This window comes from Lepus europaeus, chromosome 7, assembly GCF_033115175.1.
Source record: "Lepus europaeus isolate LE1 chromosome 7, mLepTim1.pri, whole genome shotgun sequence".
NCBI classification, from domain to species: domain Eukaryota; kingdom Metazoa; phylum Chordata; class Mammalia; order Lagomorpha; family Leporidae; genus Lepus; species Lepus europaeus.
In genome coordinates, this window is record NC_084833.1 from 17,341,944 (window position 1) to 17,353,822 (window position 11,879).

The following is an 11,879-nucleotide window of genomic DNA, read 5'->3' on the forward strand; positions in this document are numbered from 1 at the left end:
CTGCACCCCATGGGAGACCAGGAGAAGCACCTGGCTCCTGCCTTCAGATCAGCAGGGTGCGCCAGCGTGGCGTGCCATTGGAGGGTGAACCAACAGCAAAGGAAGACCTTTCTCTCTGTCTCTTTCTCTCTCTCTCACTGTCTAACTCTGCCTGTCAAAAAAAAAAAAAAAAAAAAAAAGAGGTGGAACAGCTGGGACTCGAACTGGCGCCCATTTGGGATGCTGGCACTGCAGATTACGGCTTTACCCACTGTGCCACACCATCAGCCACACACAAAAAAATTTTTTTTTAGTTTAAATGCATTTTATTTTTAGACAACCTACATGACAATGTTTTTTGCCTTAAAAACGATGCCTCCACTCGAAGTAAATCAGGGTCAAAATAAGTGAGGAGCTCAAGATAACATCAATCCCACTTCCTGTAAATCCTGGTGTTGTGTGGATGACAAGCAGCAGCCAGTTACGATGAGCAGTGATAGATCCAAACTGCCAACTTTGTTAACATTTTTCCATCTCTAAACCATCCTTAAAGAAAATCATAAATGGGGTCACACCATCCTCACGGTAGTCCAGCAGAGCAACCATGCCAACTGGATTCATGTTTTTACCAATACAGAACTGGGAGTTTTTGAAATTAGCAAGGATGTGCTTGATTTGTTCTGCAGCCCCTGTCATAAAAGGTTTTACTCTCTCTGGTCTCTGTTCTTCAAGTTTGCCTTTGATTTATTTCATGTAATCTTTGATGCACTTCTTGTAGGCTTCTTTTGTGAAGCTGGTTTCCTGCAGGTGATGGTTCATGACAATATCGACACCAGTGATCACTGTGCTTTCGGTACCTTCACCCTCGGGGCCTTCGGCAGAGGCATTCCAACCGATGAGCGAATCATCAATGTTTCCCTCTGTCCTACTGACCATCTTCCCTCCACCTCCAGGCACAGTCCGCCCACAATCTCCCGGATCTTGTAAATGTCAGAGAACATCTCATCGTGGCTGATGAGGTCCCAGTAGATAATCATGATGGCGGCTGGAAGGAGACGACGACAGCGGCGCTAGCTTGGCAGGAGCCCGGAGCTCGGAGCGAGCGCGGTGCAGCCGGAGTGGCCCTCGGGGGTAGGGGGCAGAGGGCGGAAAAGCGCAAAATGTTTTGAAATCCAAGGATAGGAGGGGTCTTCCAACGGCTCAGAGAAAAACATGTATGATGAACATTATTCATGGTTTTCATTTGCCTGCAGCAGAATAAGCGTATCTTTTAATTCCACTTTTCCCACACATGTTTTGAAGTGTCGTTGTACATGTATGAATGATACAGACTCTTACGTGGGGCATTACATTCATAAAATCTGAACAAATTCCTGCGGTCACAGGCGAGGGTAGGACCCCGAGCTGTCAGTGATGGCTTTGCAAAGAAGTTTGCCAGGCAGGAACACACAAGAACTTCCAGACCCAGAAAACAGCCTTTAGGCAGGCAGGGAGAGAAGAAAGAGCAACATGTATTTAGGCAACAGCTAGTAATTTGGTGTGGCTGGAGAGAATGCATATTTGGAATGTGCCCGGAAGGTAATGAGACCACAAAGATTGCCTGGGCTCATTGGAAAAGGACCCTGAAAGTCTACTACAATTAGACTTGGTCCTTTAGCATGGGTTGGCGTTTTCGAAAGATAACGTGTAACACAATATTAAAGGACAAACAGAAGGGCAGAAGGAAGTCAAAGATGCCCAAGATTAAGTACCGCCTTTTTGCCAAGCAGTAGGATAGATGCTTGTATTAAATCTTGTTTAATCCGGCCGGCGCCGTGGCTCAATAGGCTAATCCTCCGCCTTGCGGCACCGGCACACCGGGTTCTAGTCCCGGTCGGGGCACCGATCCTGTCCGGGTTGCCCCTCTTCCAGGCCAGCTCTCTGCTGTGGCCAGGGAGTGCAGTGGAGGATGGCCCAAGTGCTTGGGCCCTGCACCCCATGGGAGACCAGGAGAAGCACCTGGCTCCTGCCATCGAATTGGCGCGGTGCGCCGGCCGCAGCGCGCCTACCGCGGCGGCCATTGGAGGGTGAACCAACGGCAAAAAGGAAGACCTTTCTCTCTGCCTCTCTCTACTGTCCACTCTGCCTGTCAAAAAAAAAAAAAAAAAATCTTGTTTAATCCTTGCAATACTCCCAGTGAGCACATACCATTGTCCTCATCTTCAGAAGAGGGGAAGCTCAGAGACCTTATGCAATTTCTCCCAGGTCACACACCTAGCTAATGAAAGATAAAACTAGGATTTGAAACCAGGATGCTACAAATCTCATGGGAGAATAAAAATGCACTGGATACTTGCCAATTAGGGTTGGGGAAAAATAAACGAGGGGAGGTTGGAGAAAGTGAGCAGTAAGAAAGACACACATGCAAGACACCAGGAAAGTGAAGCATGACTCTACAAAAGGATATTTACGGAAAGGGAGATATAACACAGGAAGTGGAAAGATAATCAGAGAAAAACCACAACATGTGTTTTTAAAATGCAAAGCCCCAGGGAGGAGAAAGCAAAGGATACAATACTGCCATTCACTCTGGCATCCTGTGCATTTGGTTTTGCTCTTTCTTCTTCTTTTTTTTTTTTTTTCCTTTAACTTTAAACAATTTGTTACGAGAGATACAGCCCATGATCTCGCCACTCTGCTGCTCTAAATCAGAAACAGATGGTGCCTAGTGTACCCTGTTTCCTAGAAACTGCAGAGTTTTGAGGACAACACCCTCGTCCCTGCACCACTGCTCTCAGTTCCGGCACAGAGTACATGGCTGAATGATGTGCTGGCTGGGCACTGCATCGGAACATCTGCTTTCCTTGCTTGACAATCTTGGGGATGATTAAAACTCTTCTCCGTTCTTGTTGCGTTTCTTTTTCTGATTTCAAAAGCAACTCCTTTTAAATGTGCTTATTTATTCAAGAGACAGAGAGGGAGACTGACACTGGCTCGCTCCCCAGATGGAGCCAACAGGCACGACTGGTTCAGATCGAAGCCGGGAGCTAGGAACTCATTCCAGATCTCCCATATGGGTGGCAGGGACTCAATTATTGAGCCATCGCCTGCACCTCCCAGGGTCTGCACTAGCAGAAAGCTGGACTCTGAAGCCGGAGCCGGGAATGGAACCCAGGCACCCCAATGTGGGGTGCAGGCATTCTAAACAGTGTCTGAACTGCTAAGCCAAAGGCCTGTCCCCGCACTTCCCATAATCCTTTCACCTAGCAATAACCAATGATCACTGTTAACATCTGGACAGTTGTGCACATATACTTGCATATACATATACTTTATAGAAGATAAGATATACAGAAATGGTTTCCAATCTGTTTTGTTCACTGAACAAACCTTTTTCTACATATTCAGATATTTCTGATGACTGCTGGTATGAGTATTCTATCACATTCTATAAATTACTGAACCAACCTCTTTTTTCATTCAACTGCTATTAATTAAACACCTGGGGCTGGCATTGTGATGTAGCTAGTGAAGCTGCCACCTATGACACTGACATCCCATATGGGTGCAGGCTCGAGTCCCAGCTGCTCCACTTCAGATCCAGCTCCCTGCTAATGCACCTGGGAAAGCAGCAGAGGGTGGTCCAAATCCTTGGGCCCCTGCATCTATGTGGAAGACCTGAAAGAAGCTCCTGGCTTCAACCTGGCCCAGCCCTGGCTATTGTGGCCATTTGGGGAGTGAACCAGCAAATGGGAAATTTCTCTCTCTCAGTCTCTATCTCTCTCTGTAACTCTGCCTTTCAAATAAATAAAAAATAAATCTTAAAAGAATTAAACACCTACTGTGTGTCAAAATGTGCTTGGCAGTGGGTGCACAGTGCTGTGTGAGACAAGCCATGTCTCTGCTCTATAAGGTTTACAATCCTATTACTGATATTTCACTTATTTGAGGACTTTTGCTATTAAAAAACAACACGATTAGGGCCAGCGCTGTGGCCCAGCAGGTTAACGCCCTGGCCTAAAGCACAGGCAGCCCATATGGGCACCAGTTTGAGACCCAGCTGCTCCACTTCCAATCCAGCTCTCTGCTATGGCCTGGGAAAGCAGTAGAAGATGGTCCAAGTCCTTAGCCCCTGCACCCACGTGGGAGACCCGGAAGAAACTCCTGGCTCCCGGCTTTGGATCGGCGCAGCTCTGGCCATTGCGGCCAACTGGGGAGTGAACCAATGGATGGAAGACCTTTCTCTCTCTCTCTCTCTCTCTCTCTCTCTCTCTCTCTCCTCTCTCTGTGTAACTCTGACTTTCAAATAAATAAATAAATCTTGAAAAAAAAGAAACACGACTGGGGCCAGCGTTGTGGCATAGCAGGTAAAGCCACCGCCTGCAACACTGGCATCCCATGTGGGTGCCAGTTCCTGTCCTGGCTGCTGCACTTTCCACCCAGCTCCCTGCTAATGGTCTGGGAAAAACAGTGGAAGATGGCCCAAGTGTTTGGGCACCTGACACTCACATGGGAGACCCAGATGAAACTCCTGGTTCCTGTCTTTGACCTGGCCCAATGCCGGCCATTGCAGCCATCTGGGGAGTGAACCAATGGATAGAAGATCCCCCCCTCTCTCTTTGTCTCTCCTTCCCTCTCTCTATAACTCTGACTTTCAAAATAAATGCATAAAAATTTTTTTAAGACTTTATTTATTTGAAAGAAAGAGTTACAGAGAGAGGTAGAGACAGAGAGAGAGGTCTTCCATCCTCTGGTTCACTCCCCAGATGGCTGCAATGTCCAGAGCTGAGCCGATCCGAAGTCAGGAGCCAGGAACTTCTTCCGGGTCTCCCACATGGGTGCAGGGGTCCAAGAACTTGGGCCATCTTCCTGATTTCCCAGGCTATAGCAGACAGCTGGATCGAAGAGGAACAGCTGGGACTAGAACCGGCACCCATCTGGGATGCTGGCACTTCAGGCCAAGGCTTTAACCCACTGTGCCACAGCGCCAGCCCCAATAAATAAATCTTAAAAAGAAAAAGAAAGGCCGGCGCCGTGGCTCACTAGGCTAATCCTCCGCCTTGCGGCGCCGGCACACCGGGTTCTAGTCCCGGTCGGGGCACCGATCCTGTCCCGGTTGCCCCTCTTCCAGGCCAGCTCTCTGCTGTGGCCAGGGAGTGCAGTGGAGGATGGCCCAAGTGCTTGGGCCCTGCACCCCATGGGAGACCAGGAGAAGCACCTGGCTCCTGCCATCGGATCGGCGCGGTGCGCCGGCCGCAGCGTGCCTACTGCGGCGGCCATTGGAGGGTGAACCAACGGCAAAGGAAGACCTTTCTCTCTGTCTCTCTCTCACTGTCCACTCTGCCTGTCAAAAAAATATATAAATAAATAAATTTAAAAAAAAAAAAGAAAAGAAAAACAGCACAGTGAAATCTGACAAATATTACCTGTGTAAAACTCACGTGGACAGCATGTACCCCTGATAGGATATGACAAGAACGGCACTCCCCTCCAGAACCCCAGTCTAACCGTAATAATTTTTGAAGTCCGACAAAACCAAACTGAGAACACATTCTACAAAACGCCTGACCAGTGCTTCTCAAAACTATCAAGGTCATCAAAAACAAGGAAACTCCAAGAAACTCTCACAGTCTTGAGGAATCTAAGCATAGTGCTATGACCCAGATAGAATCCAGACAAAAAAGGGCCATTAAGGAAAAAGCCAGAGAATCGGAATGAAGTATGGGTTTTAGTTAATAATAACAACAACAACAACAACAGTATGGGTACTGGTTCATTAGCTGCAACAAATGTATCCTACTAACTTAAGCTGCCAACAAGAGGGGAAACAGTAAGGGGGCAGATGGAGCCTACAGGAACTCTCTCTACTCTCTTTATCATGGCCTTGCAAATCTACAACTCTTCTATAATTACACATTTATTTTAAAAAACCAAATGCTGTGACAGTCGTCCATCTATCTTGAAGCATATCTCTGATGGTTTTCTCAGGAAAAACCCCAAAAGTGAAATTGCTGAATCAAGCTGTGCTTGCACATTTTTATCTGCCAAAGTTGATTTTCTTTTTTTTTTTTTCCTTTTTTTTTTTTTTTTTTTTTTTTTTTGACAGGCAGAGTGGACAGTGAGAGAGAGAGACAGAGAGAAAGGTCTTCCTTTTGCCGTTGGTTCACCCTCTAATGGCCGCCGCGGTAGCACGCCGCAAGGCGGAGGATTAGCCTGTTGAGCCACGGCGCCGGCCCAAAGTTGATTTTCTTAAAGTGTTGGAGGCGTCCTACTGACTGTTCAAGGATGTTTCCACCTAGGCCTTTATTTCAGTATCTTCCTAGTTGTAGACTCCTGAAGACAGGGGGAACCAAGGGACTCGTTTTATAGAAAAGGCCATGAAGGCCCAGAGAAGCAAAGCGACCTGGCCAAAGACAAGGGCTCTTGAACAGTGGGCAGGAGAACCCACATCTCTGTTGGCTATAATCCTGCTGACCTACCCTTAGGTGTTGCCAAAGGAAGCAAAATTCTCTGGGTCATGGTACAATCAGACCTGTGTCCTTTTATTTTCTATAGGCAAATACAAGGGTTCGTTCCCTTTGTTTTGGACAGGGTTGCTAAGAGTTAAAGAGATTTTTAAATAAATTTAAAGAAAGGATTCCAACACAACTTAACAGAACTGCTTGACTTAACTCCCCCAAGGAAATTGTTTTTGCTTTTGGAGCTACTGCTTCCCAATCAGAAAGTTCAGAATCCCAGCACTTAGTAACCTTTCTGATGGTGACTCCAGAGCAGCAAGTGCAGTTACTTCCTCAGAAATCTTAGACCAAAATGTCCTGTAAGGAAAAGGCATTTGAATGAGAACAAAAGGTACATTTTCTGTTAAGTGGCCTTTCTATCCCAAGAAAGTTCATTTCCTTGCCGGTAGGGGCTCCAGACAAGGAAAAGCCCTGTCTTGGCATCGGTAAGGAAGAAGAGGGCGATGGAAAGGAAAAGAGAGAATTGTTAGACTTCTTGGCTGGAATTCAGAAACAAATAGTTCCCGAGCCTGGCATTGTCCGGCCCAGCCCAAGGAGGCAGACAAGCAACATCATGGCTACTGACTTGGCTCCACACACTGTTACTCAAGAGAAACTGGCGCGTAAGCAGGATCTTGGAGGATGCGAGTGAAACACAAACAATCCTTGGGTGCGGACCCGTGGCTGCCTCTAGAAACTCTGCCAGACCTGAGACTGCAGTGGTACAATTTTTTTGACTTGTTTAATTTCCAGACAGTCGTGCAGGATTTGCGCGATGACAAAGGCAAGCTAAAACAAAAACTCAAGTCTGGGATTTGGAAAAGCATTGGCTTCTGACCTCCAACTGGAGCCTCTAATCAAAGCCCTGACCCCGACTCAGGTCAGTGAGCATCCTTGCTCTGAAATATGGAAGTGACTTATTTTATTTGCCTATAAACATCTTTCGGCACCTGCACCGATTTGAAACTCGGCAGGCAAAATGAGGAAGGAGTAATACTTCTAAAAACTCTTCCTATTTTTATGATCTGAACCTTTGTACTCTCTGAAAGGGTAAAACAGTTGAAAGGTGTTAATTTTTGGCAGCTGATGAAAAGAATTAACCAGATTGCAAAATTCTTTCAACTGATACTTCTCGCCTTTTTTCTTTTTGCAGAGGAAGACAAAGATGTGGTCGGGTTGATGGGCACAACCCCTTGATTGTGTGGCCACAAATGGAGGTGACAGCTCTGAGGTTTTAAGATAGGACAGGGTGAGAGGGAGTGTTGGAACTAGTGTAGATCAAAATGAGAGGCAATTCTCAAAAATGTGCACGTCTAGCTTCTCAATTACCTTGGATTCTCCTACATGAAAAAGCAGTTCCAGGTTTTAGACGTGTACCTGAAACCTTTTTTTACTTCATTGGCTCTGATCCTGATCCTCAAGGTTAATATTAATCATATCACACTGAGACGACTTAACCATCTCCATTGGGGCTACCTACACACCTGGGTCCTTGTTGACGCCTCCAATCCCCTTCATTTGAATTCAATGGTAAGTGGGTTCTATACTAGAGTACTTCCAAAAGTGGGTGGGAAATGAATTAAAAGATAAATTTAGGGCTGGCGGGCGCTGCAGCTCACTAGGTTAATCCTCCATCTGCGGCGCCGGTACTCCGGATTCTGTCCTGGTTGCCCCTCTTCCAGTCCAGCTCTCTGCTGTGGCCCGGGAGGGCAGTGGAGGATGGCCCAGGTCCTTGGGCCCTACACCTGTACGGGAGAACAGGAGGAACCACCTGGCTCCTGGCTTCGGATCAGCGCAGCGTGCAGGCTGTAGCAGCCATTTGGGGGGTGAACCAACAGAAGGAAGACCTTTTCTCTCTGTCTCTCTCTCTCTCACTGTCTAACTCTGCCTGTCCAAAAAAAAAAAAAAAAAAAAAAAGATAAATTTAGGGATGGGTGCTGCAGTGCAGGGGACTGAGCTGCCCCTTGAATCATCCACATCCCATATTAGAGTGCCTGTTTTGAGTCCCGGTCACTCCATGCTTCTGACCCAGCTTTCTGCTAGTGCACCATGGAGACAGAGGATGCTGGCTCAGTTATCTGGGTTCCTGCCACCCACGTGGGAGACATGGATGGACCTCTGGGCACCTGGCTTTGACTTGGCCCAGTCCTGGTGGTTGTGGGCATTTTAGAGACTAAACCCGTGGATAAAAGATATCTCTCTCTCTCCTCGCCCCCCGTGCTCTGCCTTTCAAGTATATGAAAGTAAATACTTTTAAAATAAATAAAATTGTTTTTTTCCCAAAATGTACATTTAAGTATAAAAAGTTTTTGAAACTCATGCATTGTAGTCTTATAACATGCATTCTCCATGAAATTGTTAAATTAATATCACACGCTAGTTCCAGTCAACTGATAGCAACTATCAGAACCACTGTTGTCAGAACCGCTGTTGAAAAGGATATGAGAATCCAGAGTACAGGATTCCCACAACTCATTAGAAGATGAGCTAGAGCGAAGTGTGGCAACACTGTAGCAGTGAGGGCAACACGTGTGTGGCACCAATACCCTGGGAAGGCCCATCTGGTTAGGCTCTACCACCTCATCAGCATCTCAGTGTGCATGAGTGTCAGGTCATCTCCAAGTACACCAGAGCGCCTGTTGATAGGTATAGCACTTACTTTTCTGGAAGCAAAGCTCAGGACATGTGGTTCAATCAAGAATTATTTTTCTGATGTCATGAATTAATTTATGCACAAGGTATTACAAAGATAAAAGAATAACATTTGGGGCTGATGTTGTGGCATAGAAGGTAAAGCCACAGGCTGTGACACTGGCATCATGCCCATGTGGGCTCCACTCCCTGCTAATGGCCTAGGAAGAGCAGTGGAACATGGCCCAAGTGTTTGGGCCTCTGCCAGCCACGAGGGAGAGCTGGATGAAGCTCCTGGCTTCAGCCTGGCTCTGCCCTGGCCATTGCGGCCATCTGGAGAGTGGGCCAGCAGGTGGAAGATTTCACTAACTCTGACTTTCAAATAAATGAAGTCCCTTTTTTAAAAAAAGTAACAATTAATTATGTAATTAATCAGAGCATACTGAAATTTATGGGGGGAAAAATCTACTATGTATGGTCCCCAAGGCTAAGTCCAAAGAGGGTCAGGTCTGGGCAGGGGAGGGGAAGTCTGGAGCCTCAGGGGCCATCGGAGGACCCTGGGGTCTGAAGTCATGGTGGTTTCCTAAGTGGACAGAAAAGGGAAGTGAGAAGTCACTGACATACTTCACTTATTGTACAATTTTACTTTTAAATCTAAAAACGTCTTTTAATTAATTAATTTTAGAGAGAGAGAGGCAGATGTAAAGGGTACCCATCTGCTGGTTGACTCCCCAAACACCAGCAACTGCCAAGACTGGGCCCAGCCAAAGCCGGGAGCTCGGAACCGAATCCCTTGTGGGTGTCAGAGACCCAAACATTTCAGCCGTCGCCACTGCTTCCCAGGGTCTGCACCAGCAGGAAGCTAGAATAAGGAAGTTGTCATTGAACCCAGGTTACCCCAATGTGGGATGTGGGTATCTTAATCAGTATCTTTTTGCTTTTGTTTTGCTTTTCAAAGAAAGTTCTCCTGCAGGCCTCTGCTCTGGGGTTTCCTGGGGAGAACTTCCACCTTCTAGGTACCATGTCCTGGCTTCCCTGTGGACTACCAGAGCTCTTTGCACTCAAGGTTCTCCCAGACCACAGTGTTAAGGCCCTCAAGACTGAGGTCGTACCAGTGTTTCAAAGAATCTTTTAAAACTATTAACAAAAGTTTTGGGGCTGGTGCTTTGGCACAGCAGGTTAAGCAGCCGCCTGGGATGCCTGCAACCCATATAAGTGCGAGTTCAAGTCCCAGCTGCTCCACTCTCAATCTAGCTCCCTGCTAACACACCTAGGAAAGCAGCAGAAGATGGCCCAAGTGCTTGGGCCTCTGCCACCCACACAGGAGTCTTGGATGAAGCTCCTGGCTCCTGACTTCCACTTGGCCCAGCCCCAAACCATTGTAGCCATTTGGGGAGTGAACCAGTGGGTGGAAGATCTCTCTCTGTATTATGTCTCCCTCTCTCTCTCTGTGACTGCTTTTCAAATAAATAAAATGAATCTACCTGTCAAATAAATAAACAAACAAAAAAATAAACAAAGGTTTAAGATAAAACAAAATCCCAAACCAAACTACAATGTACTTAGTATTTCAAGCCCTGAGTTGTTCAGCCCAAAGTCTTCAGCAAGAAGGGGGAAGCTCTGTGACCATGACCCCAGCCTTCCCAACCACTCCTCCCCACTTCTTCCCAGGCCTTCCAGTCCTGTAATGTTCTTCCTCCTTTTTGCACACATCTCTTACATAATTATTTATCATATTTACTTCCCATTAAACTGGGAGAGCCTCAAAAACAGGGACCATGAATTTTTTTTCATTTGACAGGTAGAGTTAGACAGTGAGAGAGAGACAGAGAGAAAGGTCTTCCTTCCATTGGTTCACCCCCACAAATGGCCACTACGGCCAGCGCTGAGCTGATCCAAAGCCAAGAGCCAGGTGCTTCCTCCTGGGCTCCCATGCAGGCGCAGGGGCCCAAGCACCTGGGCCATACTCCACTGCCTTTCCGGGCCACAGCAAAGAGCTGGACTGGAAGAGGAGCAACCGGGACTAGAACCGGCGCCCATATGGGATGCTGGCGCCATAGGTGGAGGATTAACCAAGTGAGCCTCGGCACCAGCCTCCTGTGAAATTTTCATCAACAAATATTTCGTGAACACCTAGTGAGTGCTACTCACCACACTAATAACAAGCAATTCTACAGAAAGCAAGGTAGACCAGGTAGATTCCTGACTGCACAGGGCTCCCATGCTGAGTGCCCTTGACAACCTCCATGTCTGGCACATGAAAGATGTGCCATCAAAGGGGAAGAATAGGGGCCAGCGCTGTGGCGTAGTGGGTAAAGCTGCTGCCTGCAGTGCTGGCATCCCATATGGGCGCCAGTTCGAGTCCCAGCTGCTCCACTTCTGATCCAGTTCTCTGGTGTGGCCTGGGAAAGCAGCAGAAGATGGCCTAAATCCTTGGGCCCCTGCACCTATGTGGGAGACCTGGAAGAAGCTCCTGGCTCCTAACTTCGGCCTGGTGCAGCCCCGGCCATTACAGCCATTTGGGGAGTGAACAAGCTGACAGAAGACTAGACCTCTCTCTGTGTCTCTCCCTCTCTCTTTAACTCTGCCCTTCAAATAATTAAAATAAATCTTTAAAAAAAGTTCAGTTTATATTACTATTCACTTACACATATCCATTAGTGGTGCTCTGACAAATGGAGACATTCTCAGAATTCTTGTGTGAAATGACAAAAATGCTTTTGTTATGAATGTATTTGTAAATAAAACTTGCTACATAATGATCTTTAACATTCCACATTTTGTTTCTAAATG

The 11,879-nt window shown here is 47.0% G+C and overlaps 1 pseudogene; it reads right to left on the reverse strand.

Moving 5' to 3' along the window:
* Positions 1-323: 323 nt before the first annotated feature.
* On the reverse strand, positions 324-1,141 carry LOC133763023 (translationally-controlled tumor protein-like; annotated as a pseudogene).
* Between the last annotated feature and the right edge of the window lie 10,738 nt (positions 1,142-11,879).